Below are 6,642 nucleotides of genomic sequence, written 5' to 3'. Positions count from 1 at the left end.
ACATACTCTGAACATGATTGTTTATTTTTGTCCTTTTGGTCTCCAATTTGAATTGTTGCAACAGATGCAAATGCGCTGGCCTCCATGATTCCAGGACCTGGAATCATACCAGCCAATGGGTGGTGATTTATCGCTCGTTCAACTGACGGTGGTCATTTGATGCTCATTTGCACATACCAAATTGACCAAACCATTTCATCAAACCACATGCAGTAAAATGCCTGGGGCGTTCATGACATTGATGGCTATGGCTGCTTCGTGTTCGAGAAAGATCCCAGCTCCATTGGGCCAGGTGTATTTAACTGGAGGCGGGTTTACAGCCTCGGCAACCACTCCATGTTCCTCGGGCTCAATTATCCGATCATCCAACCAATCATCGATCATATCACCGGCGATGATTACCGTGCTATGCAACTTCCATTCGCCAGGGGGACTGTGTTTACACATCATACCATGGGTTTCATGAATCACCATATCCAGAGATTCGTCGACACAGCTTGTTGCCAGATAATCTTCAGTGTGTGAAAGGCATCAAGCTTCCATGCGGTGGATGCTTTTGCAAACCAGACATGCGGCGATGTGGTTCATGCAAACAAAAAATATGCACAACTTGATTCGTACCGATATGTAGACTGAGCCATGTATTCTGCTGCTGTAGCACGACCCTCTTTTGTTGGATATCATGTACTGTTGTTAGTTTGAAGCACTCCTCTGGTTTGAAGGATAGATACCTTTCTGGGATCAAGTGCATCCTAACTCACCTGCGCAGGATGTACTGATAATGATGATGGAGATGTTGTGCAGTATATAAATATATAAACACTATTCTGATCACGGGATCAGAATAATATTCTGATCACAACATGAACTTCCCGAGTAACGCGCCTGACCTTCCCCTAGTACTAGGTTGAACTTTAGCTAAAAGGTGTCCAAATGGGGCTTGCAATATACCGTTGGAAAGCTATGGACATCAGTATCATGACCCAAGTTAATTTTTTGCCAAAATGTAAGAGGTTTAAGAGCAGTTTTGAAAACAGTTTTTTCTTCATACAAAAAACGTGAAACATATTTTTGATCGCATTTTTAAACCGTTTATCGGAATGAGGCAAATAATATGGTGTTGGAAAGCTGCTGAAAAACCGCTCCTTCCACATGTTGAAAGTTTTCTCTAGTTCCATACGGTTAAAGAGTAATTCAGAAAATCGTAGAATTTTGCAAATGGAACACCCGAGTTTGTATTTTCGATGCCATTTCTAAACGGCTAATCCAATTGAGGCAAATAATATGGCGTTGGAAATCTTATGAAAATGTGATACTTTTTCATGTTAAAAGTTTTTTCTAATTTTGAACGGTTTAAAAGTAATTTAGAAAACGGTACAAGTTCCACCGAGTTCGTTTTTTCGAGCTAATTTTTTAACGTATGTCCAAATGCAGCAAATGATATGGCGTTGGAAAGCTTGAAGAAGTGCGAAACTTTTTTGTATATATTGTTTCTCCTAATTCATTACGGTTTTATGTCAGTTTTGAAAATGGCTAAAAACGTATTTTTACCGCAATTTCTATAAACTTTATCGGAATGGGGCAAATAATATACCGCTGAAAAGCTACGGAAAATTCGAAACTTTTTCATGTTGATGGTTTTCTGTGATTCCTTGCCGTTTTCAAGTAATTTCGAAATTGGTGAGATCGTTCGTTCTGCCTTTATCGCGAAACAGATTCTTCAAAAATGCACCGCGTGAAGAACCTGAACTTCTCGGCATGTCTACTTGAACTTCACTCTGTTTTTCACGTGCTTTTTTTGCCCGTAGCTCTCCATCCACTGCTCGTAGCTCTCCATTCACTCCCCGGAATTCATCAATAATATACCGATGGAAAGCTGCTGTAAACACGCAACTTTCCCATGTTGATCATTTTTTCATACTCGCAACGTTTTTAAAAGTTTTTCATCTGAAATTCATTCAGTGTAGTAGTTGAACTGCCTGTTGTTTTCACGTTGCACTTCTATGACGTATTTTTGTTTGTAATTTTCTCATCCATTCATCAGTGTTACACAAATGATATTCCTTTTGTACAAACTTCTCTCATAATAAATTTCTTTACTTTCTTCGACCGAGGACTTGAACTTATAACAACAAAAAATTTGGACATTGCCTTTTAATTCATTTTTCTCGTATTAAACACACACCATGTAGTACATGAACATTTTCCATTTTTATAATTTGATTTTTTTTAAATCAAATTGCTCCCAAATAATAACTGAACTTCTTTGTGGATTGAGAGAATTATCTTAAAACGCAAAAATAATTTCTTGTTGTGTTTTTGAACATGGAAATACAAGGTGAACATATCTCGCAAGAATTTTTGAACCTCCCGGGACAGAGCACTCGAACTTCTTTCAACAAACCTTTTAAGCTTTTATTTTTCTATACTTTTATTCTCACCTGAAATGCATTGCTTGCAGTACTTGAACTTTTCATTGTTTTCACTATATATGAACTTCTGTCACATTTTTCTGTATACGTTGAATTACACGCAATGAAGGAGTACGTGAACTTCTTGCAACAAACATTTTAAGCTTTTTGTTTTCTATTCTTATATTCTCATCTGAAATGCTTTCCGTGTACTAGTTGAACTTCTCGCTGTTTTTTCACCTTGAACTTCTGTCACGTATTTTTGTTCAACCTCTCTCATAAGAATTTTTGAACTTTCTCGGGCCGAGCACTGGAACTTCTAGCAACAAAACTTTTAGCCTTTGCTTTTTCATTCTTTTTTTAAATACAAAATGCACACCGTGTAGTACGTGAACTTCTGTTACTTAGCAATCTGAACTTCCGAGACCATGCGTTCTGCCGTCATTGCAAAAACAGAGTCTCCAAAAATGCACTGCGTGAAGAGGTTGAACTTCTGTAGCAGTTCTGTTTGAACTTCAGTCTGTTTTTCACGTGATGTATTTTGCCCCTAACTCCCCAACCACTTACCGGAATTGAGCAAATGATATACCGGTGGAAAGCTATTGAAAACACGCAAATTTCGCGTGTTGACAATTTTTTTCATACTCGCAAAGTTTGAACTTGTAGTTTTTCTAAAAAATGGAAAATCCTCTTAATTTTTTTGTTGTTCTTGTATTTAATTCGAACTTCTTCATTTTATTCTTTAATAACGAGGAAAAATGAGTTTTTAATATACTTCAAACTTCTTTGTTATTTTATTTTGAACCTTTTAGTTTTATTCTTACAAAATATGTTTTTAATTAAGCATCAAACATTTCCTTTCAAATTGTACTTCATACTTTTATTTTTCGTAGAACGGAAATATTTTGAGTTATCCTTATAAATTGAACTACTCCATTATTTTTAATTTGAACTTCTTGATTTTTGATTATTTAATAACAAAGAAAATGAGTTTTTGATATATATCTAACTACACTATTTTGGTAATTTCGACTTCTTGGTTTATTTATTTTAGTAATGGAAAAAATACTAGTTTTGTAATAAATATTGAACCGCTCCGTTACTTAATTTGACCTTCTATATTTTTTGGACAAAACAGGGAAAACTCAATTTTATATTTTTTTAAACTACTTTGGTTTTTTTAATTTGAACTTCTTGATTTTATTTTTACATACGAAAAAAATCTGATTTTTTTATAAACATTGACCTGCTATATTTTCCAAACTCGAACTTCTTAGTTTAGTTTTAGAAACGGAAATTTATCTATATTGTCTTGTCTTTTAACTTATATATAGGCTTTTTTTATTTTGTGAACTTCTAGTTTTTTCTTTTCAGCAAACTCTTTTTTTCTAAATGCCTTTTGGTTCGTTTTGAACGTCAACTTTCTTCTCTCTTTTCCAAACTACAAACACTACAATTCCCCTCTAAATTTTCTTCTCCACGGTGGTTTCACTTTTTGCGTGGTATTGCTCTCGACTAGAAGCACTTCCCATGATTTTCCATGTGCACGATGTGTCTGAGCTTTCCAAGGAATTTTTGAGTGGAATATTATTTCTTCACAAGATTTCTCAAAAACAAAGGAAATAGTTGATGATAGATATAACAACAGATTAATGACTAGCAACCTATATTCACACACGCATTGTTTTGATTATACACATTCACATACAAAATTTATTGTAAACATTTTTGAGACAAAAAAACAATTTTTGGGTCTTTGTTTGTCCATGGTCACTGGCTTATGTGAACTTATATCCTTTCTGAATATGAACTTCTCCTCACAATCTAGACTAGTCATGCCATCGCGTTTTCTCTGGGTTGACATTTAGAAAATATATGCTGATAGTGATACTGGAACATTTGTTTCCTTTCAACTTCCACAGGCATGCATGAGCATGCTTTACACAAACACCTAGCATGAAAGGATTGCAAAGACTCCAGAGATGAGCCTGACATCCATTTTCTTCCTCTCTTTTTTGCGTTGTTGATGCTGCTAAACTAGAGCGTCTTCCGGTCAAAGAAGACAGGCCTGCAGTTCAAACATCAAGTCAATTCTTTCATAAGCAAAATACAGAAACATTTTTGTAGTTAGTTTTAGTGCAAATTTGGAGAAGTTCAAATCCTCCAGCAGAGAAGATATTTGTGAAGAAAGAGAGGTGAGGGAGAGGGAGGGAGTGAGATCAGGGAAGAGATGTAGCAGCAATACCTGCAACATTGGCGTCTGTCGACTGTCGCCATGGTCAGAGTTAGGTTGGCGCCATCGTTGAGCAGGTGGCCATCCACGATGTATTCATGGAGGAGGAGCTACGGTGTTTGGGGTGGGTGGCGCAGTAGCGGTGCCACGGTTGCAGCACAGGAAGGGAGGTGCTCGGGGGGAGGTTGACGGCTGGTGGATCCAGGGGGAGGCTGTCCGCCGCCGCCGCCGTGGATCCAGGGGAGCGAGGCACCGTCGTGGTGGATCCAGGGGTAGGAAGGCCGCCGCCACGATGGATCCAGGGGGGAGGGAGGCCGACGTGGTGGTTGCGGCGGAGTGAGGGCCGGCGGAGGCCGGAGGCGCGTCGGGACAAGGGGGCGGCGGCCACCAGGAGGAGGTGGGAGCGGCGGCCTCGCGCCGGAGGAGGTGGGGGCGGCGACCTCGCGTCGGAGGAGGCGGGGCCAGCTGCGGTGGGAGGCGCTTCGGGACCCGGGGGCGGCGACGCGCCAAGAGGAGTTGGGGGCGACGGCTTCGCGCCGGAGGAGGCGGGGCCGGCTTCGCGCCCGGAAGGAGGCGGGGGCGGGGGAAGGTGGGCGCCGACTGGGGGTCGCGGGCACGGGATAAGAGGTTGTGGCCTTTGGGCCTTTTCTGTTAGCTCGCCCGATCTCAGGAACTTCCCGTCGGGCCCTTATAGGGGTACACCGTGATCCAAATAATTATTTTAATCGTGCCACTCTATATATATATATCACTTAGGCTTCAAGTGCTTACTTGTTAGTTAAACCTATGGTTAAAATGTGACACTAAATACGACTAGTAAGTAGTACAGTAGCAATACTAGTATAGTCAGTCAAATTATTCGTCATGTCCACACATTGAATTGACGTGACAACACGCTGCGCATGAGGTGATACAAGAATCCCGGCGGCGTGTTCAGGTATTCTGGACTTCAGATTTGGAGTACCACTTTTTTGTCGAAATCTTTCATCATCCACTTAAAACAGTCGATTGATCATACATTGAGTACCATATAACTGGAATTAACCCATGCAAGTCGAAGAAGGATTGGCCGGTGCTACCGGCTGGTGTCAAGTTCGATCCCACGGATCAGGAGCTGATCGAGCACCTTGAGGCCTAAGAAAGCATTTCTTCCAGCGCAATTCCAAGACGTTCAAAAGGGGCACGTGGACGCGTTGCAAGATACAGTCGGAGTGCGGCATGCACGCGATGTGGCACAACACCGGCAATACCTTGCCGGTGATGGTCAACGACCGGCAGACGGGCAGCAAAAAGGTTCTGGTGCTGCACACCAACAATAACTTCGACCAGCAGAGGACCAACTAGGTGATGCACCAGTACCACCTTGGGGACCTGGAGCAAGAGAAGGAGCGGGAGCAGGTCCTATGCAAGATTTTCTACCAGACGAACACTAGGTCCAGGACTAAAAAGATTATAAGTTAGTTTGGTATTGGTACTTGTACTACCTTGTCGTCCGCAAGTTGGTATTGTTGTTACCGATCTTTTGGTATGAACTTTGCATTTGCTTCCAACCATCATGCCGAGGGTCGACGTGGATATAAAGCTGAATCATTAGTTTCGAAATGAATTTTCAGGCACCTGCTTTTTATTTGAAGGGTAGCATAAGCACCTGCCATTCGAATTCCCAGTTCTCCAATTTTTTGAAACAAGTCCATGCTCTTATTATCATGATGAAAAAACAATATCCCTGCTGCATCCCAATTATCAGTCTGTACTTGCAGAATTCTCTCGTTTATTGAGCACGTATATTGTTTTTGCAGGTCGAGCAAGTTTCAACTAGGCTGTAGACTGCCCAGGCTTGGTTTTGTTTTTAACAGGCCCAGCCCATGATGACGACGGGGCACAAAGATCTAGCAGGTATCTACTGGCCTCTGGCCCGCTAGCGTTAGTTATATTTTGTCTTACAACATCCGCATGCACTTTTTTTACTGAATCTAACACACAGCCCAATTCTATTTT

The 6,642-nt window shown here is 40.9% G+C and overlaps 1 long non-coding RNA gene across 1 annotated transcript; it reads right to left on the bottom strand.

Moving 5' to 3' along the window:
• Window positions 1-4,041: 4,041 nt before the first annotated feature.
• Window positions 4,042-5,291, bottom strand: LOC125541635 (uncharacterized). The gene is made up of 2 exons (XR_007297606.2): window positions 4,657-5,291; window positions 4,042-4,479 (listed from the first exon to the last, which is right to left on the bottom strand). It is a non-coding gene; the product is annotated as an uncharacterized LOC125541635 (long non-coding RNA).
• Between the last annotated feature and the right edge of the window lie 1,351 nt (window positions 5,292-6,642).

This window comes from Triticum urartu, chromosome 2A (genome assembly GCF_056163025.1).
Source record: "Triticum urartu cultivar PI428250 chromosome 2A, HENAU_Tu73, whole genome shotgun sequence".
NCBI classification, from domain to species: Eukaryota; Viridiplantae; Streptophyta; class Magnoliopsida; order Poales; family Poaceae; genus Triticum; species Triticum urartu.
Note: the sequence above shows the minus strand (reverse complement) of the source record. Positions and strands in the feature narration are given on the sequence as shown.